The following is a 25,051-nucleotide window of genomic DNA, read 5'->3' on the forward strand; positions in this document are numbered from 1 at the left end:
AAGTCAAGCCACAGGAGGGGAATGGGAAGTAGGAAAGTAGAAAATATAAAGATGTAAGAAATTCACATAAAATGTACAATTATTATTATTCTAAAAAGGGATTTATTAGTGAGAGTCTGAATGGAAGTTTTGGTGAGTGTCATGACTCTGGACTTTTTGGCTCTTTTATAAAAAGAGAGTTTTTCATTGGATTTGTGTTCTGAGTTTTCAGTTTTATGTTGTAGTGTTGCTCCTGGTGTGTTTAACTTGTTTTCAGATTTGTTTAACTCTGTGTTTATTGTGTCCCACTCTGTATTTCATTCAGTATCATTCTGTTTAGGTTTGTTTTCCACTCTGTTTCCTGTTTTATTCTGTAGTTTCTGCTCCTTGTGTGTTTTCCACCTTGACTTCCTGCCTTGATATGTTTCACCTGTTTGTCCTGTGCCACCTGTCTCTCGTTCCTCACCAGTTCAGTGTGGATTTAAGTCTCTGTGCTCCCACTGCTCTTTGTTTGTCCGTTGTCGTCTTATGTGGATGTCTCCGGACCCTGTTGTCATTTCATGGTCGTCGGTCCTGGTCTTCTTCATGCCGCCTCACGTCATCACCCTAACTCCTTCACTCGTGAGTTCCTAGTGTTTCCCCAGTGTTTTCTATGTTTTTCAGTTTAGCCATTTCGAGTTCTTTTTCTAATTTTCTTAGTGCTTTTCTGTTTGAGGATTTTTTTTGTCAGCACTGCTTCTTGGTTTCCTGTACTTTTTCTGTTTATGGACACTTTTAGTTAAAAGTTTTTGCTTCTGCATTTTTGGGTCCACCCGCTCCTTAAATTGTGAGAGTAGGGTGTACAGATGGGCTGACATTCCAGTTAATGGCAATGCATCAAGTGTAGAGGTGGGAAGGAAAGACTTAGTTCTTAGGTGTTGATTTAATGGACAGCCAGTCACTTACTTGTCAAGTCACCAAGATAATTTTACTTAACTCGTGTGTGTGTTTGTGTGTGTGTGTGTTTGTGTGTGTGTGTACACGCACGCAGAAAGATGTTTTCGGTCTTGCACCCCATCATTGTCCACAGTATCTCCGTGCTGACACTTTGAAACAGGTGAAGCTATTAAAGACATTACATACACCACATCCAGTTAGTCAACTCAGTTGGTCATAACAAGAGCAGGAGAAGGTGTAAACTCGTCCTCATTCAGCCAGCTGCTGAATCTGTAAATCGGGGTGGTCTGAACCCAGCTCCTTGTTTTCTTCGAGTGAACGCTTTGTGAAAGGTTGTATTTATAAAGCAATGACTGAATTTGCAGCAGATCCACTTGAAGTCGCCATATTCTTTCCAGTCAGCTCCCAGTGTAAGTAACTCTGTGATGGCCAATCACATTAGATAAAAAAAAAAGTAAATCAATACCAATTTGCTGCAAATTAAAGTTTTCGGGGCGCATAGAGCTGCGTCCCTTGTAAAATCTGTAACAGCCAATTGAAGAGCATCTTCAGGTCCCGTCAATGCCAAAAGTTTAAGGACTTCCATTCACTTTCATTTGGCTGGCGCCCCTCACCTGAAGGTATATTTAGACAGAAATACAATTTGAAAACAATTTATATGGAATGCTCACAGGTGCTTGCAGTTTACCAGGTTCTCTGTGGAGTAAAATATTATCTAATTATGTTTAACAAGTTTAAATGGGCTTTCTTGTTTTTCTACGATGTTGGAGGGGGCGGTGCACCAGCGCTGTATTGACAAGCCGCCATTGGTGTATGTACTGTATGTGTGTTTTCAACAGCCATGAAAGGCGATTTCAGCTGAAGTTATCTGCTTTAGAAGTTGGCCACCCTTTCTCAAAGTACATTTGTTTTGTAACTGTACTTAAGAGCATTTTCAAGTATCTATACTTTACTCCACTACATATATTGGCAAGTATCTGTACTTTCTACTCTTCCACATTTATATTATATTTCATGTTCATATAGATTTTAAAACAAATGAGTAAGTAACGAGATAGTAATTGGTTCACTGATCCAATTGAACTATAGTGTTTTCTCAAAAGAGTTTGATTATCAGCCATAATATTATAACCATCCAAAGAAGACTTACCACGAGCTACTGGATTGTAAGATAATGTTAATGCAGCTAGAGAGCCCAGAAGTTCATATAGCAACAGCATTTTTAAAGAAAAACACGTTTTATTCGCAATGTCAATGAGAAATACTACCCTCCCAGAATCCTCAGGTGTAATAGTGATGCCTGTGATTGGTGAGGCTCGTTGTTACCATGTGAAAATGTTTACCACAACCATGCAAATCATCACATTACGCTGACCACAGAGCAACCGTGATTTCATCTCTAACATGCAGAAGAGAGCAGAATAAATCAGGAAAAGAGTCTGAAGGGGTGAAAATCACTACAAGGTTAAATTCAAGAAGCATGCTGGGAGTCATGCTGCCCTTCTCATTGGTTTATGGGAAGCACAGTTCCTTTGCTCTAATAATAATTATGTACACAGTCTTGTATCTCTTCCTTTTTTTATTTTTCTCTGAATCAAATATTCAATGGCCATGATTAGTCTTGTAGCTGGTCAGGTCTGGTTCCAGGTTTAAAATTCTTTTTACATAAATTTTCTGTCATGCCAACGGAGAAAATAAAAGTGGAACTCATTCATGGAATGAATGATGTTCTATAAGGGTGGGCCAGTTACATAAGACCTTGCCAAGAAGAGAAAAGCACATCTGCAGCAGTGAAGTTGTGAAGAAACACCTCAGAGGCCACTGCTGAGACTCAGTCATAATGATATAGTAGATCATTGCATAAGGGGATAGGATTCCAAATACTTGGCAAGTACTTTTACTTTTAATACTTATATATTTAAAAGCAAGTACTTACTGTTACTCAAGTAAAACATTTTTTGTAAAATGTTTGATGTTTTCCACTGCTGGTAATTGGTTTTGAGAAATTATGCTTTTTTGGTTTGTTAGTATTTGAATTATATAATTAAATATTAAAACACTAATAACTTCAAGAAGTTACTCCAAACCAGTTTTTCCATACTTTTGTTTGGACAGCGAGTTCCTGTGATCAGTCTGCAAAACATGCCCTGACAAATGGCTTGAGGCAAGTTTTAAAAGATATTAACTCTTTCCTTGTACCAAATTTCTGACCAGAGTAAGTCATGACTGCTCCCACATGGACCTTCTAGAATCTACTTAGTATTTTTTTGTGAGACACAGTTAAACAAGTGCAAGACTTCAGTGAAGGTCTTGGTGCGTCTGATGTACTCTCTCGATTCTCATGTGCCAAAACAGCTCTGCAAGTTACTTCTGTAAACACCTTAAATATGACTGATAGTCGTGCATCAGTGAGCCGTGCTTTTACTGACGCAATATGCAAACATACAAGAGTTTAAAAAGAAGCTGGTTGCCATGGTGACTTCTTTTGCCCCATGGTGTCTGTGAATTCTGCTTCCTGTTCCTGAGCCGTAGATGGAGGTGACACCATGTGACTGCGCTACCGACACATTTTCTCCACGCCTGGCCCCACCCAGCCCCCGACATCCGGCGGCACCCCCCCCACCCCCACACACTCCCACCTCCCCACCCTTCTTCTCCTTTGTTAAGCCAAGCTCGCAGTGCCATAGACACAGATGAAGGCGTGGAGAAAACACATGCCAAAAAGGCCCCCCTGCCACTCTCACTCTTGCACAGCGACAATGATAGGCTGTCATCACACAGCGATCAGCACTGTCACCCACAACATTGCCGTGCGCAAACACACACGCGTATACAAGTGTGCACATGCTCACAGAGACACACACACAGCCAAAACATGCATATACACAGGCATACACATACACACACACACTCACACACACACACAGGACCCACGGCTGTGAAAATCCGCACCAGCCTCGACAACACTGACAACCAAGTCACTGCTGTCACTTCAGTTATTTTTACACTGGGGCCTGACAACACATCAAAAATCCCTCTCGCTATGGGAACAACATGAGACCACTGCATCAAGCCCATTAGACGCCACGTGTCACATCAAATATCTAATTATCTGCTATTCAATATTCCCAATTAAGTTAGAGATGTTCACTCTGCACATTCACACAATAATTTACCAGTGTTGTGTATGCAAACTGAAGACGATACGACCGGCCTAGCTGCACCAAAAAAAAAAGAAGCAAAAACACAGCTGCATCACTGTCCCTGTGACAGCGTGAAGGCTGAGGTGGATCCTGGAGAGAGTGATCACTTGCTGTGGTTCAGTCCTGTTCTCTGCAAATATCATCTGACCAGAAACAAAGAGAAAGACAGACGGAAAGCAAGACCTAGTTATTCTAGAATTTTTTTTATTTATTTTTTCGTCCAGCCTGGTGGAGGAAGAGTTAACTTTTTTGGCCCTGGCTGCTGTCAGCAAGCAGAAGGCAGCTATGTGATGAGTCTGATTGGCGGCCGATGGCGGTGAGATCAGTGGCAGGGCTGTGCGATGGATGCCATCTTGGCCGGCTTGTGATGTGCAGTTTGTCGCCCGGGCTTTAGGAAGGAAAGCCTTGAAAATACTGCTGGCTGTCACTCAAAGAGAAATGTGCTGTAGTTCCAAAAAAACCCTTCACCAGATACCTTTTTGTTCGCTATCGCTCCTTTTCACAGCCACTAGGACGTGATGTACATTGTTATAGTAGTAGATAAAGAGGTCGAAACTAACCCGAAGGATAACAAACAATTCTGCAGATTTTTCCTCAATAGACTGCAACCTTGTTAAACCTATAATACAGTTTAATGTGATACCACCTAAGAATGATTTAAGAACAGCAAACACAATTTATCTGGTTCATCTTTAGCAATACATTTTTGTCTGTTTGGCGGCTTAGCTTTAGAAATAATTATTTTAACATAAGAAAATGTAAGGCCTTGTGCACTGCCTCAATGACAAGATACTTTCAAATAATATGAAATGAAATAAATATGAATATTCCAAATCAAACACATATTAACATTTCATGCCCATTCATCTGTCTAGTCGGAGTCTGCAACAATCGGAGCACAGGAACGGGTGAAGGTGGTGAAGGTGCTTGTAGTGGTGAAGTGGCCCCCTGTGCAACTTATATTAACTATGTCGGGTTCGTAGAGGAAAAAGAAAAGATGGTCCAATTCCAATTTTTATTACTGATGTCCACAGAAGTATTTCACCTCCTCCAACTTGATGTGTCATTTTGTGAGCATGAGATCAGTAGCACTCACCGTTTCTCTTATTGTGTACGTTTGTGTATTTAAACCTAGTTAGGAGACCGGTCGGAGGTTTCTACTGGTGAAAGATCGTGTAGTGTGTGACCCACTGTCTCCAGTCAGTCGTGTAGCATGAACTCACACCGTCTGACTCCTGATCACAAGACAGCAAATCGCAAAGTCTGAACTCTGAAACGATCCGACAGCTTTGAAAGTCATGTAGTGTAACTCAATGACCAGTTTTAACCAGTCGAGAGGAAAGGGGTTGCAAATTGCAAATTCTGGTGTTGGCACGTTTCTTAGCCCGACTCTCCACCTTGACCACTTCGTCATGAGGTTTTAAATCAGACATCTTTAGCCTTTGCTGCTGAAACAAGACGTGCAATTTTTGGGGTGGGGACATTTGTAGAATATAACTAATAAACTGACCCATACATTACCAATCATTGATTTTCCTGACATAAAACATGCAGGATATTAACCCAAATCCACAGCATATAACATTATAAATTGAATGTGCTTGTTCGTATAATAAATGCATGTTTATTTGGCTGTGGCAAGGATGCAAATATCCTTGCAAACCACCAGTCAACTGGCTCCCCGCACTTCAGGGAAAACCTCTAAGCCACCCCACCCCCGGCTCCTTAACCACATTTTTCCCCATTAGCCCCTTGTTTGCCATGACAGAGTGGGATTAAACACAGTGTAAAATGTTACACTTCTGAGCAGCTCCCTTTTTAAATTTTGTGACAAAACAGGCAAATTAAGCCTTTGCCCCATGCAGCCTCGCTCTCCCCCTCCTTCGCTCCATCACCCCCCTTGTATGTTTGTAGCCTGAAGCGAAGATCGCCGCCTCATTGCAGACAGTCAGAGGAGGACAGTGGGGTCAGCTTTGCCTGCAGGCATGAGGGGCCCTCGGAGCCGCAGCAGCCGCTCATTTCAACCCTCAAATAACATCTACAAGAACAGAGATGCAGGTCTGCTGACCAGGAAGTAACACAATAACATCAGCAAACCACAGCAGACAAATGAGCCCAGGATCAACGGCTGGCAAAGTGAAAGAGGTTACTTTGCCATTAACCTATGATGGTATGTGTTTGGACGTTCTGACATTTCCTGACAATATTTGGTAATACTGTTTAGCAGCAAGCAAGAGAAGGACCACTACGCTTCATGTGGCCATGATTCAACCGTCGCGCATTTGTGCTGGTGACCATCACATGTGTTCCAGTGTTTCTCCAGTGTTTCAGTGACATGCACTGAAGTCATATGAGAAAATGAAAATGTCTGTGTCTATTTTCCGGAACCTTTTGTGCCAGACCCCCTGGTAAAATGTCCATGTGAGCTAATGAGAAAACATCAGGAAAATGTCCAGAAATTCACTGCAAGTGAGTTTGCATGTTGAGGACGCATCAAAAAGCATGGATCCAAAAAAATAAACTAACAAAAAGAAAACAAATACTAGAGGTGATGCCAAGACGATGCCAACAAAGGTTTTGGTGTTGATGTCCTGAAAACAAAAACATTATGGTCAACAGAGGATTCCATACATTATGTCCTCAACCCAGTCACAGCCCTAGTCAGAATGTTATGGTAATGTAAACATGTGTATGGCAAAGGCAAACTTGGGAAAAATGCCCGGTCCCAATTTTTCAGACTTTTTCTGGAGTTCATGTCAAAACTAATTCTAAAACATTGCTAATAACCAGTTTGGGATTAATTTTAATTTTGCTGTGCTGCAGTCATTAAGACAGACGTTAAATTCATGTAAATTCATGTAAATTTCTTTAAGGCAAAGGGGATTATTTTGTTTTGCCCTAATCAATTAGTAGCAAGTGACATATCCGTCCCACCATAGTCGGTTTTAGTTCACAATCGAAAATAAGTTTCTTCTTAAGTATTCATCTCATAGCAACTTATAGCTGTGTCAGCGTCACCTTATTTGTATCTCTTTTGATGGATGTAGTGAAATGGCTAGTTAGCTACGTAGCAAGATGAGGACCCATTCCTGAATTCTTCCTACATAGTGCTGATTCATCAACTCTCAACAGCATCAGATGTGGATTTCAGACATGTAGCTTATGAGTCACAGGAACAAGGGTTCTTGAAAAGTACTGGGTTCTTTCTCTTGTACAGTTGCAACATGTTGCTTGAAACAAATGTAATGTTAATACTTTTAGAGAGAATCTGAGACAAGCTCTGTTAGATTTCTGCTTGAAGAAAAAGATTTCTTCATGCAGCGATGGGAGATGATTGTTAATCAAAACAGTTTGTCATCATCAAGTGCTAAATATTCACCAAAACATTGTGCTAATTTTTATTTTCCACTGGTAAAAACCTAAATTACAACTGTTGGCAGCACAATTGGCAGTCGAAGTGTCCTCATTGTTTTTTGTTGCTGGCTATAGAATAGAAACCAGACAAAGGGCATATCTATATGACTTTGGCTCTTAATGAGGCCTGTTCTGGCTTTTTAAAAACCGAGACAAGGTCCTTATCAGACGCTTTCTCCCTGGGGATTGTCACCCTTTGCGGAGTATGTTTCCACGTAAGAGAGATTTCCCTGACACAAAGGCATCTCTCGTCTATCTGCAAAGCTTCTTGAAGTGTTTATCCACCAGAACTGACAGAGAGCTGACTTTAATTAGCACCATCTCCCTTTTTAGCCCCCCCTCCATCCCCCGAACCCTCATCATATTGCATAACTTCGAACTGAACCGTATATTAGGTTTTACTCACTGATGTTTTTGAAGGAGCAGTTCATAGAGAGAGGGAGAGCGAGCCGGCTGCTCCCCTCATTTATGGCACATAATTAAAACTAAATGACAATTCCACTCTGCTATTTAATTAACCACTTTAGATAAAGCAAACACACATACAGTATGGTACAGAAATGCACGTACACACACTCACGTGTGTGTACGTGCATACACGCTCACCCAGCACATCCACACGGCACAAACACCAACCATTGCAAAGAAGCAGGTCACACCTCCAAGTCTTATTAAACCCCTTAATATTTCAATCTGGGGCTTTACTGACTTTGATAATATTCAAAAGGGAAAGCCGCCCCTCCCTCTGTGCTTTTTTGGGGTGGGGGGTGTCAGTCAACTTGACACCCTGTAAATACTCTTTCAAGCTCCTGTTTCAGCTATTCCCCCCCTCTGTCCAATCATTTGTGAGTTTTCTCAGTGTTAATGATGAAGGGTTTAATTCATCATAACAGTATTCGCACAACCTCTAATTAGCAGCAACACTCGTACAACAATGCCAGCGTTATCTCCTCATGCAAATGAGCTCTCAGTCTGTTGCGTCTGCTAATTTTATGAAACGGCAGGGCGATAACTACGCAGCCTGTGTTAATCTTTCCTGCATTTAACCCTGGTTTTCTTTTTAATCCGCCATCCATAACAAACAAACAACAAACAATAATCCTATTATCAGCTCAATGATTCTTCTTCTTTTGACTTTTTTTCTCTTTTACTCTAATTTAATCTCAATTATGGGCAGAGAGAAACATTGACAAACACGCACTTAGTCTATACATTCAGATGTTTGCTCCCGATGAGCTTACTGAACTCATCAATGCAAGTCCCATGATAGAGGTGATAACATCCATATAATGTCACTGAAAATGGATGGTTAATTATTTGCCATGTTGTGCCTTATACCACCGTGGAGCCTGGAGTATAATTAATAGAATTCAATTAGCACCAGACTGAGGTGCAATACGCTGTGTACAGTCAACACATTTATTGCCGTTTTGTCCGATATTCCAAAATGATATTCATGATGGTCATGTATGTGATTAAAGTCAGGTATGAGTGTGAGCCAACGATGTGTGTGTGTATTGTGTAAATGTGGTGTGTGTATTGTGGTGATGGTCTGGCTTGTCATGACCCTGGGTTCACTCAGCTTGTCCATATTGACAGCTCCTGCTATTTGGGGCCACAACTGTAAGGAAACCCTGTGGTTAGATTAGTGAGAGATGAATGCTCTATGTCTGAGCGTGCATGTGTGACTTTGCATGTGAACGTCCACATGCTTTTGCTGATTACCCACTTTACCTGTTGTCACTGTAAAATAAAATATGTATTATATGGTCTAATTTGCTGCAGTGATACAGCAGTAACAATATCAATACTCGTGCTAGTCCATGCTCTAATTCGGCCTTTCTATAACACATAGATTCACAATGTGATCTCAATGTAGACGTGGAAACATCAACAAGTCACACTCATTAATATGGCAACATAAATTCTGTGTGAGACTTATTGCTTTGAGGCCTTGAGTCACGCAGACACTCTGCTGTGACAGGTCATATTCAGTGACATCAAAGAGTGAATCAACCCTCATTTCTCACAGACAATAAATGGTCAGGTAGAAAATGCACATCCACTTCATGTATATATGCACATATAGTATATTTGCTCCCAATTTGATGTAGTTTAGTCTTTAGGGTATATCATTTAACATTAACTTATCATTGAAACACCAAGCTTTTGATGACGAATTAGTCATCAGACGGGCAACAACCAAAATTTTGGGGCGTCTGCTGCAGATGTATATCCGGGCATTGACATTGATTATAGTCCAACAAGTTTATCACACCAATCAAATGTTTTGAACAATAATTTAATTTTATATCTGTTGAACATTTAGGTTAGTCTCTATTAACAGCTATCTAAATATGAAAGCAGACAAATTAAAAAGCTTATAGCCGATACATTTCTGTCAATATGTTCCACCTCTTTTGCTCTTTACATGGAATGCTTACCACCGAAAGAAGTCTGAATGGTCAAACTATAAATGGAAACAAGAAGACTTCTGGCCCCAAAATCCTATCCCTAGTAAATAGCATGTGAAAATGTCGAATCTGTTTATAGAGATTACTGAACCATATGGAGATTAGGTTAAATTTAAGCAAATTTAATATTTACGTAAATATTAATGACACGTTAGTCATTAAACCTTCATTAGGATCCTCTTTTTTTCCAAACTTTATGCCCATGGGTTGTGACTACCTTCAAAGTCTGTTTGACCATGTTGACACGATGAAGTAGCAGCTCTTCTTTCTGCTCAGTCCCTCTCTTCTTTGTCCATCTTTCTTTGGTAAAAAGTCAAAGGTGCTTGTCTGTGTATATAAAAACTTGGGCCGGGAATTTAATCCAATCTTCACCCAAGGTGCATTTCTTCCAAAAAAAAATACAGTCACAGAGCTTAGAATTCCAGCATTCCATTACAACAGAAGAAAGACAGCAGAAAACTGATTTCAGAATCTACATCTTAAAAGTGCTCATTTTTAATCTGTGTATATGTATATAAAACTGTCACTTATGTGTTTGCTGTCATTAGTATTGGTCCTTATCATTACCTGATGAGTTGAGGGCTTGAGATTTGACATAGCACTGGTGAATTTGCATAAATGGGTCAGAGTAGACACTTACAGGGCTTTAGGGTGCTGGTGTCATGGACAAGATGTTAAAGAAGGGGGCAGGGGCGGTTGTTGGGGTGAGGAGCGGGACATCTAATGGATTGAGTTTGTGTTGATGTGGCTTCTGCTGACATCCTCCCTATGAGCCCACCAGCCATTCCCTTAAAGATGTAATGACATCTCATAATTAGCATAATGTCCCAACTTGTCTGCTGCTTTTAGCTGTCACACTGTATTTGTCTGACGCTGGCCAATTACGGCAGTGATGTGGTGGTGGGGGGTACAATGGGCCAAATAGAGGCTCACATGATTGGCCACAGCCCAGTGCTGGCTGTTACTGACAATAGGAGTAATTCGCTGTTGATAACATAAGACTTGACAATAGACCGTTAATCAACAGAGATAACCTTCGTTCCTTGTACATGTTTAGATGTTCAAAGGCATCTGGAGTTTAAGTGGCACAAAATATCACTCTGGATTTCACATGGTCACCATTGGAACACTGATTGGATAGATGCAATTTTTCTTTGATTATTTACAGCATAAGTACATATCACACTGAACTTGTCTGCAAAAAAAAAAGCAAAGACTCTATTTCCTCCGCTGGCTAAGGTCTTTTGGGGCAAGTAGACAAATTCTTGTTCTTACGAGTGTCTGTCCACTATTTTGAAGTAATTACTGCTCAACCAAATTCAAAATTGGTTCAAAGATTGTATGCCAACCTCTGGAGAAAATCTATGAATCAGCCTAACATAGCAACGTATGGCCAACAACATTGTTTCTGATCCCAATCATGTCTAGGAACAGTGAATATAGATTGTTACCATCCACCGGAGATACAAGGTTCCACAAATTAATAAAATGAGATTGATTTTAAAAAATATGTAACTTAATCCCAGATCATATGTACGTTAAAAGGCCCTGAGCATCATCTTCTATGTTTTATAATGTTTGTAGTATTGTCTTTTGTGTTGACTTTTTGTGATTTTGATGTGATGTTAAATGTACTGTATGTATTTTTGCTTCGTGTCATGATTTTTGTTGTCTGTGACGTGGTAAATGGAGCTGATATATGATGCAAAACTAATTTCAGATGTGTCCTAACAACATGGTATCATCATCATCTTAATATGAGTAATAAATAGAGACGTTCCAATACCGATACCAGCATTGGAAATGCCCGCGATACTGCAGAAAATGCCAGGAAAATACCATGATTTTAAAGCATATTAGTGTCACTCGGATAAAACTGCAAATTTCTTTTCCAGGAAATTACGTCTTCTTTGCTGCTCCAGTACAGCAGTTGTGCTGTACTGCCACTGGCAAGTTGTTAGAGCGGCAAAAAAGGGGTGATTTACGGTGGTGTAGCATTAGCCAGCGCTAACTAAAATGTCAGTAATTTGGCAATATATCACACTGGAAGTGCCCTTTAACTGTTTGATTGTATATTCCTAGATGTATTTATGTGTTCTCTTTTAGTTATGACTGTCAAGCTAGATAATAAAAGAAGTTCTATGGCATTCAGTCTCTATATGTTTTTGTTTAGTTAAATGGTTTTACCTGAGCCAGGCCGTTCCACAGTGACAATCATCACTTCGATACAGCTGTTAAAATATGTTGTATAGGTTTTTAGGTTTTTTTTCGGATCGGTACTTAGTGTCGGCCAAAACACAAGGTCCACATATCTGAATCAGTATTAAAAGGGGAAAAATATATATCTGTATTTCGAAATGTCTTTGTGGTGTGACTTGACATTTACAGACCTTAACAGAATCTTTACAAAGACAATGTCATCAAAGTGCAAAACGTGTGATTTTGGAAGTTGACCGAGTGACTTCTCCCAGGGCTAACTAGATCCTAAACTACTTTAGCTAATTGACGAGCAGTAGAAGTAGCTCTACAAGATTGTGTTTGTTTGTTTCTTAATTGTGTGTTGTCTTGTACTTGTGTCAGAACTGTACTTCAAGACTGTTATGAACAAGAATGGCAACTTGTGAAACCAATAATTCACTACATCTGAATTTCTATTTGAATCTGCACTAAATTGCACACACTAGAAATCAGTCCCCAAGATTGTCAAAAAAAGTCATATCCCACAATGTTCAAGAAAGTGATAAAACATTCCTTTGTCCATACCCAGGCCACAATTTAATGGGTTCTTTCATGGCCTGTGTCCCATCCTTCCATCAAGTTTCATGAAATGTGACTGCAACCTCATTAACAAATATTATTGAAAAAAAAAATTGAAGACTCCTGTCTCACAGCTACATGCAAACTATTTCTCCTTTGTGGAGCAGTTTGTACTCAAACAGAGGAAGATTAAATAATAGTGTTGCTACAACACAGCTAATATACTACAACTACACTTTACTCTACAATTACGTTATTCTGGAGTTTCTGGCTCTCCATTCACTCAAAGGTCAGCGTTGAAAATGAATGGTGCAAATCCACATGTCAGCAGTCAATATTTCATGTGGAAATTGGATACACTTTATAATTTTAAATGTTAGTTTGCTTGTTTCAGTGCAAAGATGTAGTGTCAGAATATCAAACAAAGCAAAGTATGCTCATCTTTCTACACCCCGCATTCTGTGATTCATTGTTCTGTAATTATATGATTTCAGTTTAACATCTGAAAAACATCTAAAAGATTTGATAACTGTGATACACTCCACACTGTCATGTTTATACAGAGAGACAACCAGCTTGTCAAGAAGCTAAATAAAGCTGCATATAACGTGTCAGAGGCGGAAGCTGCTCTATTCGTCAGACTTGTTTTAATCCATCTCCATATGATTCCTGTTCACTCTGCCATACATCCAAGTCTCAGCAGCCTTATATATAATGTATCTGAACAGAAAAGAAATGGAGGTGACAGAGTCAGTAGTTACTATGATCAAATATCATAGCTGGAGGCTAACTGGGCATCAGGGCCCACTGACAGACACGATCCAGAGGGAATGAAGGGATAGAGAGAGAGAGAGAGAGAGAGGGAGGATGTCTGTAGTATAAGGTAAAGGATGGTTGTGTGTCGGTATAAATCACTATTGCGGAAGCTAATCTCTCAGGGTCTCTGGCAGGATAAATACTTTGCTTATAGATCCAACACGCCTCAGTCTCTGCCACTCATTGGGCACGCTCAGTAGGCACAAGGCCTCCCTGGGCACGGTGCTGGCTTTCCCCCCTTAAATCATCCCTCATTCTCATCTTTTTTCACTCCCTCCTTTCAATACTGAGAGAGGCTGAGAGGCCGGCGACTGGAAGAGGGATGAGAGAGATATCATTCTCATTTATCTTTATTTCCACACGCTTCCTTTCCACTGCAAAATAAATAAATAAAACTCTCAATAAGTCTTTTAATCACACATCTGATCTGAAAGCCTTTTTTCTCTTCAAATGAGAGGGTAATTTGGAGAGAGGGGATGAGACGATTCCTCAAGCTGTCTCACTCGTCACAGGATTATTATTTTTTGTCAGAAACGAGCCACAATATCTTGAAACATGGCAGAAAATATGCAGATTTTTTTACCAGAATCGAAAAAAGTAAAACAAGAGAGGTTCTCATCTCTATCTTACCTGATGACAGATTCACTTGCTTAACAAAAAATAGACCTCAATGGAAAGACTTGTTGAAAGAGATACCTTTAGTATTGTAACAATCATTCAGCCGCCCCCCCCCTCTTTACTTTTCTGGCAACACTAAAATAAAATTAGCCTCAGTCCTTTGTCTTTGCACTGAAAAGGAGCATTTTCTCAGAACCTTACATTTCCAACTAACTTGCTCTCCATTTTGTAAATTTTTTATTTGCATGTCCCCTACCTCACCCCTTTCATCTATGTGATGGTGAGGTAAAAACACCCCCCCGCCATTGCCTCCCGTCTTTCCCCTCACCTCCTCCCTTTCGTCCTCCTCTCCTCCCTTCTCTATCCCTCCCTTGTTCCCTCTCTTGGTAATCTGGCCCTGTCTGTAACAGTGGAGGTGCAGCCTGATTGAAACAAACGGCCGCTGATTGCTGATCAGCCAGCTGTAAAGCCTGGCAAGGATATGAGCTAATGAAAAAATGGACCTGATTTGAGAGGCACCGAGCGTCGCTCACCCTGCTAGCCCTGCTGTCCCCTGCTGTTACCCTCTATCCTTCCATTCCTCCCTTGTCTTCCTCCCATCACCCCCTCCACCTCACCCTGGCTGCCTATCATTGTAAGCTGTCTTTAATGGGAGAGCAAGGGAGAGATGTAAAAGATGTGTGGGCTGGGTGTAATACAGAGGAATTAGTAGACATACAAACAGTATACGTACATACTGTATGGCCACATGTTCTCAATTTGATGCAGAGACATTTACTCCTGACTATTTTTATCAGAGATGGTGCTGGAGTGGATATTATACCCCTCAGTATGTGAAAGTAAAACATAATTCATTAATTAGCTTTATCATACTGATGAATCTGCTAAGAAATATTAGAATGAAGTAAATACTCATATTCATATTCTTGCTTTAGCATCCAACAAGTAATTTTTCTAATAAAAGTACAAAGGGTGCTATAATAGCTTACAAAGGGAGATCTGTGCACATAATGGACCACTTAGGCCACAGTGAACATCGTGTGTTTGTTTTTGCACATTTTGATAATCTCCCCTCCCCATTCTGATGCACACAAAGGCACAAAGTAGCACACTCTGACCCCCTCGTCTTGTGGGGTCAGTGCTAAAGTGGGCAATAATTGCCAGTGGCAACTCATTAGAATTGGTGATTTGGCAAAAGTAAAGTGGAAAGATAAGAGAAAGAGCACAAATAAAATGCATGTGTGCTGCACAGAGAGCTGCTCATACTGTCATGTACAAAAGCAGGCACGCACACACACACAGATCTACAATGCCAAGACGATAGATTAAAATCTTCATGACCCTGTGTACGCAAAATTAGCCATAGGGCTCAAAGACCTGTATTACAGCAGTGCATAGTAACAGAGAAGAACTCTAATTGGGGGTCATTATTTAAGCCGAGAGAGGGAAAAGGCGGAAGACTTTCATTTTCACCCCTCGTTCTCCTTTTTTTAAATTTGACAGGCGCAGTAAATTAAGAAAGTGGTGATATTTAATACCTTTTAACCTCCCCGAGACAGTTTTCTGATCAATTACCAGAGCAGGCTATAATTGTTAGCCTGTATAATGATTCCACATGTGAGAGAGCAGCGCTAAGATGAAGCCCTGAGTGCAATTACCTTAAACCCCTCAAGTGTACTGGTGTCTAGAGAGGACATTATGGAAAGAGACAGTTGGACAGACAGAAAAAACCTGTAGATATATGAAGTAGAAGATGAAGTGAGATCTGACGGTCTGGACCCGAAACCCTGCACAAATACACTATCTATAACACTAGCTGGAGATCAGCACATGTTGATATAGTGTTGGTAGCGATACAATTAGAATGAATTGGTTATTATACCTTTTTAACAGAATATGTCAACATTAGTATTCTTCATGGATACATTATGAAATAATATTGCATTTACAATGTTATTGCAAAGAGCTTTGTGCTTTCCATCTTTGACAGATGTTCAATTCTAAATAAAAATAAAATAAATAAAAATGTTGGACTGTGGGGGCAGGGCCGTAAGACAACAATGACTGTAGTGAGAGAATCAATGTGAATGTGAATCTTTAGAGGTGAGTGGGGAACGATTAGGATTTTGAAAACTGAGAAGACCATGTCTCCCCATCCCCAGTGAAAATTACGCCCTTGATTGGTTTTCCTAACACACATCTAATCTTTAAATCTCATTGTACGGGTGTTCGGGGGATGGAGCCGGGGATACAATTCCTTGACCAATAATGTCAGTTTCAGCTGTCAATCATGCATTTCATCCCATAATATCAAATAAGAAATATAAATAGTAATTCAAAGCAAACTTATCAGAAACATGAACACAATATACATGTGATAAGAATGACAAATCATCTTTAAAAATGTATTCGACTTTGTATATTTTGACTTTTAAGTTTGTCTCATCTGCAAACATGGAGGAGACAGGGTTAATGACCTATACTGCAGCCAGCAGGGGGGTTCCTGACACTTTTTTGGGGATCCATTATGTCGTCCATCATTATATACAGTCTTTGAACTCAACATGTGAAACATTACCTACTGAACATCAACATGTTTTCATTATCTTCATAGGCATGTCAGCATGAGACCATCAGCTTTTCATTCAAAGACTCACAGAGCTGCTAGCTTGGCTGAAGTCTCTTAAGCCATTTCATTGACTTGACCTCCAGAGGAAGTCTGGAGAATTGGGTCTGGACTTTCTCCGGAGTTTGCCTTTCACACATGAACAATGCAGTGGGAGAATCTCCGCTCAGAAGCGTTCATAATAGCCACAAATCCTCCAGAGGATTCAGGCGAGTAGTGGTGCTGCAGACAGAGGCAGAATGTAATGTATTAATTCTGCTCTGGAGACCATGGGTTTTTGTTCAAAGCAAATCAACACAGGCTCAAATCACTATAAACTCTATTGACATCTTTGTTGGTGTCTTCTATGTGTTTGGCACAATTTTGTAGGCGGAGGTATCAGTATTAATTAATTTATTTATTTATTTTCATTTTTCTTCTTTTGCTTGTTCAAAGCGTGTTCAACACCTCCACACCTCCAATTCTGCGGAGGATCTCCTGCTGTGTTCGACTCCTCCTGACTTTTTACAGACTTTATACTAGAAGGGCATATGAAGAAAGGCCGTAAAAACTCCAGAGGCACTTACTAGGACATTTGCGTTCACAAATACATTCCTAGCAGAGAACGTCCAGGGAATCTCCAGAGTTGTTGGCATCTCTCTGCTCGTACTGTGTCTCCAGCAGCACCTGTTCTCTGTGTGCCCATCACAAGATGGCAGAAAAACAAAGTTAACTACCTGACGACCAAAATTAAAGCCAAAGGCAAAAAGAACATTAGACATATTGTACATTTGCCAGGTGGGCAGACTCACAACTCCAAAGGAATGCTTAACTCGCTCAATATCTGCTGAATGTATAAAAGGCAAATGTATATTAAGTCCACGACAGATGCTATGTCAATGTTGTGTTTACAGCTTATTTCTGCTCGCTGCGAATGGCTTGCAAATCACTTATTGCAGGTTCAATGTAGGGCCTGTCAAGTGATTGAACAATTTAATCTAATTAATTACATGCTGGTGGTTAATTATCTAAATTAATCAATATTTTGCGAGAGACGCAAATTACAGTTTCAAATAATACATTTCCAGTACCATCTGACACACTGTTGAAAAACTGAATAGCATTTTATGTCGTTCTCTATGTTTACAGTTGGTACAGTTCCTAAGGGATACAGTGACTCTTGAATAAAAGAAATGGAGTTATGCACAAGATGAAAGTTAGGCTCTGTAGATGATGAGACATCACTTTCCCGGATGTGTTGCTGCATGCTGGCAGGTTGGAATGTATAGCAATGTGTATAATATGCATACATTTGTTTAAGCTCCGTTTGCCTATGTTCAACTTCTTGGTTGTGTTGTTGGAATGAGATGTCTGCCATCCCTTTATTGGAAAACCTATGTGGGTGTCCTCGTCCTCGGCTGTGAATAGTGTATGTAGCCGAACAATTTAGGATCAAATTATACTCTGTGAAAATCCTGCGCTTGGCAAGTCACTAAATAAACCACCTTTTTATTGCGTGGCTCAGCTACACATGGGAGTACTCCCGTTTTAAGCAGCATACCCACAACAGTGGCTCTGTTTTGAACATTGGTTCCTTCCAATGGTGACCAAATAAGAAATGCTATCATTTACACAAGCAAGAGTTGAGCAAGAGCTTTAATTTCAAGCACCCTGACTGTGGTGGAGCACACACGCTTCCTCACTGATGTGCATGCTGAGTGTCTGATTTGTAGAATACATTGCACTTTTGAATATTCATGATAAAAACAGCAACAGAAAAGCACTAGTTGAATGGAAGCCTCTTTGCTTAACTTAGATTCTCATACTGCTTTAAATACCAGGGGCACACTTAAAATGCACTTAAAGTAAAAGAACATTTGATTCAAAAGATTTTATTTTCCAGAATGTTTGCATAACGCTGCATATATCATATCTATGCAAACGCTTGGTTTACGTCTATGACCAGCCTGTTTCCAATGCAAAACCTCCACAATGTGTATTCAATAAGGGACGGGTTTTGAAAATTTAGCAAAAAAAACAAGTCACAATAAACATTTATCTTCCTTCAGAGAGAACAATAAGACAAAAAAGAGCTGCTATTTTACAGCTCTCACAAAGCCTTAATTTGTTACTCTCCACCCTTGAACTGCGCCACTGTTTTGCATAAAGTCCAAGATTTGTCAGGGGAGGTGGAAAGAATGCAAACAAATAGTGAACATATCAAACAAACAGAATGCTTGATTTCTTCAAATATTGAACAGTTGGTGGTGTTATCTGGCTCGGTGACCCAGCGCTCACAGCAGGCAGAGCGGAGTGGCATGGCCTGACCTCCTGTCTGCAGCGAGGCTGGCTGCAGGCTGAGGAGAGCCGAGAGAGGGAGAGACACAGAGGGAGAGAGGGAGAGAAGGGGAGAGGAGACAGGCAGAAAAGGACGAGGGCAAATAAAATACCAGACGCCTGCACAAGAAACACACACAAAACTAAACTAGCATGAACCCGCCTGCCACCCTCCCCGCCCCCCAACATCAAATATGTTAAGGCCATCTGTTTTTTTACACAAGTAAACAACGATGCACTGTCAATACCAACAGGGCCGCATGAGTACACTTGTTTAATATTGAACGGAAATAAATTACTGTAGTTGTAGAAGCTAAAGGTCTTACATTCAGTATTTTTGAATGGTATAGCTCTTTATCACGCCAGCACTTTTCAACTTAAATCCACAATTATTGAGAGGCTGTGTTCTCTCTTGTTCCCTCCAATGCATTTTTGGAGTTGATGAAGAGGACAAATATGTTGTGGAAATATTTTCCCATCAGCCTTCCACTTCCCCTTCCATCTGTTATCAGAAAGTGAAAAATCTTCATAGAGCACACTCTTCCTGGTTTTGCTGTAAAGCAGCCTCTCTCTGGGCTGTAAAGGAAAGCCCCTTTTCCACTCATCAAAAAACCAACTAACTCCCCCTAACATCTGGCTTTTGTCTGCAATGGGAATTGATACAATTGGCTTTCACTCCCAGGTCAAATGAGATGGGCTTTTATCTGCGCTAATTTGGCAAAAAAGCAAGGTGAGAGAGCTTCTCAGATTTCAGTACATGTGACATCAAATATGAAGCATCGGGGGGAAACCTAGAAAGGCAAAGTCCTTTACTGAAAATTGGAAAGGAGTGAAACTCTTTTTTAAGGTTTACCAATTGTACAAAAACTCACGTATACCCACTAATTTTGGTGTAAAAGATGTAACCCTAGGCTGGCAGATACAATATGGATCCACATACGTCGGCTTATTATAGATGTCAGCCTGCTCCTCAGCAGCACAAGTGAAGAATGTCACACAGTTCCCATGCTGCACATTAGCAGTACAGCTTCAGGAATCCAGTGCTGCTGTTCTTTTGCCAATCAGTGTGGTCACAAATGAAACTGAAGCAACTACACTATAGTCTTAATCTAAAATGAAACCTTGTATACATTAAATGCAGTTTATAATAAAGATGTATACGTGGTTTTTAAAGGCGGTTGTATCTTTGAAAGTTAAGATAATTATTGATGTCAATAAGAATGGGATAAATAAGTAATAACGTTTTATTAAAGGGTTCCCTGACTTTTTTGTATTGTTTATACAAGCGAGCTGTGTGATTCACATCCTGTAACTGGTTTATCACAATTCTGTTTGATCAGGTTGGTGCTAATTCTCAAAGAAGATCTGACAATGGAACATTTACAAAAATAAACTTGCTTTTCAAATGTTTTATAGGGCAGTAAATTATTTGAACATTTGTATTAGCTCTAATGCAAGAATTTAATGATGTGACCTGTGATGGATCACATCAATGAACTCAATTCATGTTCTCACCAACACATACATTCACTTTATCACATACAATATATTTAACTATTTACATTCAAAAATAACTTAAAATATGATCTAATCTACTTCCTTGTTTGAGTTGTGGAGCATTTCTGAACTTTTTCATTTTGCTTTTCCCAAGTGAATACGTTTTTAAGTGTTATGTAGAAGTCATAAATAAATCAAAACACTTGAACGGAAGTGATATATTATAGTCCCCCACAGTATATACTTAGAAGCACTGAAACAAATTCTTCCTGCATAATTACAGGACGTCCAAAAAATTCACTTAAAATAACATTAAATGCTCCACAAAGCATTAAACTGAGGGTATTTCTTCAGCATTGTGCTCATTATATCAAACCTTGACTTTTGACTCGCTCTCGTCATGTGCATCTAATACTTTGTGACCGCCAGTAGAAGTGGTCAAAGACACGAAAATAAGAAGAGACAACAATTCACAGCTTCAGTTTGTTTAAAAGTCAAGTGACGTGGTGGAAGAAGTCAGTGAAGTGATGCTTCACATTTAGCAGAGCTGAGGTCCCTCGACTGTGCTGCCTCTGTAATAGAAACAGACGAGCATGATTTACCTTCACAGCCACTGAGATGATCCACACAGCAGATGTTTTACACTTTCTGACCATTTATTTGTGGAGCGGGAAAAGGAGGGGGGACTTGGGAGGGGTATAATTAGGATTTATGGAGTGAATCTGCAGAGTTGCAAAGGCGACTGATGATCCCTCCTGTAAGAAGTGTCTTTGTCTGCTAGGTGAGGGATAACGGACGGCGCCATGTTGACAAGGGCAAGGACAAGGAGCGAGATGTTTTAACGTTTCTCACTGGGTCCCTCATCCGCTTAGCACAGATGAACACACCGATATGCACCAATGCACTTGAATGCCACACACACACACACACAGACACACACACACACAAAACAAAAACATGGACATATATTAAGAGAAAGACGCACCAGTATTTGAGTATATGCACAAATCTACACACGCATATATAAACACTAACAAATGCATGTACCACACACACCTATGTGTTTTAAACAAGCACCCATGCACATGCATATCAAGGGGCAATGTATGTACACGTAAAAATATGCACTAAAATACACAGCCACATCATGTGTATGAGGTATTTTGTACTATTCTCTCGTGCATATCCAACAGACACACACGCACCCTAACTTTACTATATTGCCTGATGTCCTCTGGCCCAGCTTGTCCCTCTTGAGGTTGTGGCAGCAGCAGATCACCCACAGTCCAGCTCCAACACTCAGCATTTGACTAAAGAGGAAGTCCTTCTTATGTAAATGTGCCACTTTTGTTGGAGGATTTTATTTCATGGCCAAGTTTCATGGCATCACATGAGCACGGCTCCAAAGTACCTCAGCTAAATTTGCCTAATGGGGAGTCGACCAAATGACTCACTTTTGTGTTTCAGTTTCTGTCTCTGAGCCTCTGGCCTGTAGCCTGAAGCCTGCCAGTGGTCATTAAATTGGTTATTTACAGTAAACAGCATTATAATCCTGTCACAACCTGTTCCTATTCCTTGTACAAAGCATTGGCCAATGTTTGGTGGCGAGAGGGGCGACTGTTAAATGGGTATTGAAGTGACGTTATCTGGATTCTTTCTCACTTTTTGTTCTTCCTCCGATGGATGTGGAGCAGGGTTTGTTTGTCTAAATGTTAGCTCTTTGGAAGGGCTCCACAGCTGTGGGCCCCTAGATCACATTAGAGGTTTGACGGCGTGCATACACACACACACACACACACACACACACTGCTCACTCACACTCTGACAGGCAGCCATGTTGGGCTGGCAGCTCAACAACACAAAGCTTTTATCTGTCAGTGGTCAAGCCTGACTGAACCACCGCTACATTATAGGCATTCACACTCACACACACACACACACACACTCTGAGTTTCTCTCTCCCAAACACACGCACTTTGAAAAAGTGCCATTTCTATTTTTTTCTCTTTAAAACCTGGCTCAAATCTGCTCTTTTCCGGAAATTAGCCATCTGTGCTGCCCGTGAGTGACAGAATGTTCATATCAATCCTTCCAGGAGATGATGAGCACCCCGTCTGCATGGACAACACACACACAAACACACACACGCAGCCACATTTTCAGGAGTCATTTGTGAATTTGTTTCTACTATGGATAATGACATGAAGTGAACCCTCCCTTTGAAACAGATTAATTTGGTACTGATTGCCATGGCCACTCATACAAATACAGTACACTCACACACAACTGACCACATGCTGCATGAGAAAGAGAGTACGTGGAAAACAGAGCAGATAAACACACAAACACACTTCCAAGATTCCTGCAGGACAAAGATGGCTGGTGGTTAATGAATCTTAGTTAACACCATTAGATTGAAAGATGAGCGCTGTCCGAACGTGCCTTTCCTGTGCGGGCTTGTGTTTTTTTTCCTCCTGTCTCTCTTTCTTCTTCCTCTCTGCCTCGATTTTTTACGCTTGAATTTCGACAAATGGCTTTCATCAGCAAAGCGCATCTCATTAGTGGCGATGATGCGCCGTATGTTGATCATCATCATCTGTGAGTGGACTGATGAGCGATGAATGTCAGCCGTAATGGAGGCGACAACGCCGCGTCCCGTAAACCCACCGCAACACACTCACATGCTAATTACTCCATATAGCGCCATTACCGGCAGCAAAACGGCTGCAGCGGCACCAGTAGGAGTAGCGGTGGAAATGAAAATTATAAAGAACCATATCAGGTGCATCACTTCACTAAATACAAGCTGTGATTTCTATACATGTAAAAAAAAAAAAACACCAGGACTGAGATTTCTGGGATAAACATTGGAGAAACAGTATCACTGATGACTGACATGTTATTTTATTCAGTTACTAAAATATTATTTAACATAGGAACATTGATCCTTATTTGCAGTGGTGGCATGTAATTAAGTACATTCACTCATATATAGTACTTGTACTACCTGAGTGCTTCCATTTACTACTTCTTAGTTACTTTATTCTCATGTTTTTGTTCCATTGTATTTTTTTGATATTTTCACTTACATTGACACATTTTCTGTGATGATGATGCCTCAGAATTACAATAGTTAAATACATGTCAATATAACAATCACTAGAGCTGTTTCTCTGTATACCATATATATATATATATTTAATATTTTGAATACTTTTCTATACTTACTTTTAATGCAAGACTTTACAATGAGTGTTACTGACCTAGTGCTTTTGTAGCAACATTTACTGACTGCTCAGACCCCAGCTGTAGAAAGGCAGACATTATGTGACATTTTAAATCAAATGTAGTTACTTTGTGTAGAAGAAAGACACCACTGCAGAGCAGCAACTTGGAAATGGCTTAAAAGTGATTTGTCGATACCATCTGAATGGTCGTCTGAATGGCTTGCACCACTATTCCTATTTCTTGTCTGACCACAAAAACAAACAGATTTAAATAAGAACAGCTTAAATGGGAATTCCTCAGTATGAGAATTCTACTGTGAGCACAGAGAATAGGAGCCATTATAGATGCAGGACTCATACAGGTTGACAATGCTTGTCTTGGCTGGGTTGGGTTGCACAGTTTATATACTAATGTTAGAATCAGTCTAATGAATATTTAGAGTCATGCCTTTTTATATTTAGAGTCACTCTTGTGCGTCACATGTGCTTGTTTTCACAGGTGACAGAAGGATGCCGAGATGGCAGTATATTTTTTTTCTAATGTGGAGGGCGTTTGTTTGTGATATCGCACCTCATGCTAACTTGCAAATTATCGAGAGTAACAATAGCAGACGACTCTTTTGTCCTCTCACCACTCACCGTGGCTGCTGATGCTGTGATTTTCCTGAAATCCACGTTGGCTGAGACACAAATGAGACAGAGAGAGAAACACTGTCTGGGAAACATCCTGGAGGCTCCAGTGGTCAGTCTGGAAGCAGTGGCACTGACATTTTGGCCAAAACAACTGTTATTGCACACAGTTCAAAGTGTGTTCCAGTGTACGCTCAATACCATTTCTTTACTCTTATGTGAAAATAAGCTCCGTTGGTAGCTTGCAATTTTTCAGGTATCTATTTGACAAAGCAAAAAAAGGATATACATATGTATTAAAATTTTAATTGCCTATAATTTACATTGCAAGATGTCTTTATAATTCAAAGCATACTGTCCATTTCTTTGTGTTGCGTCCACGTGTGTACTCTCCACTGTGATTTTCGTCTAATCTGAAGTCTCCAACTTCTGTGAGAGAGTGCTGGAAAGAAAGCAGGAGTGTGTACGTCCGCTCCAGTTTGGAGAGATTTATGAGTGGACCAAACCAAAGAGTGTAAGAGTGTATACTCAGAGAGAGTTTGGGAGCAGAGATTTACG

The 25,051-nt window shown here is 40.3% G+C and overlaps 1 long non-coding RNA gene across 1 annotated transcript in view; it reads left to right on the top strand.

Moving 5' to 3' along the window:
* The first annotated feature begins 245 nt into the window (after window positions 1-245).
* The window catches only part of LOC138413525 (uncharacterized), a 39,922-nt gene continuing 15,116 nt past the window's right edge, over window positions 246-25,051 (top strand). The window contains exon 1 of the long non-coding RNA XR_011245881.1: window positions 246-600. This is a non-coding gene — a long non-coding RNA (uncharacterized lncRNA). The remainder of the gene's footprint in view (window positions 601-25,051) is intronic.

This window comes from Paralichthys olivaceus, chromosome 13 (assembly GCF_024713975.1).
Source record: "Paralichthys olivaceus isolate ysfri-2021 chromosome 13, ASM2471397v2, whole genome shotgun sequence".
NCBI lineage: Eukaryota > Metazoa > Chordata > Actinopteri > Pleuronectiformes > Paralichthyidae > Paralichthys > Paralichthys olivaceus.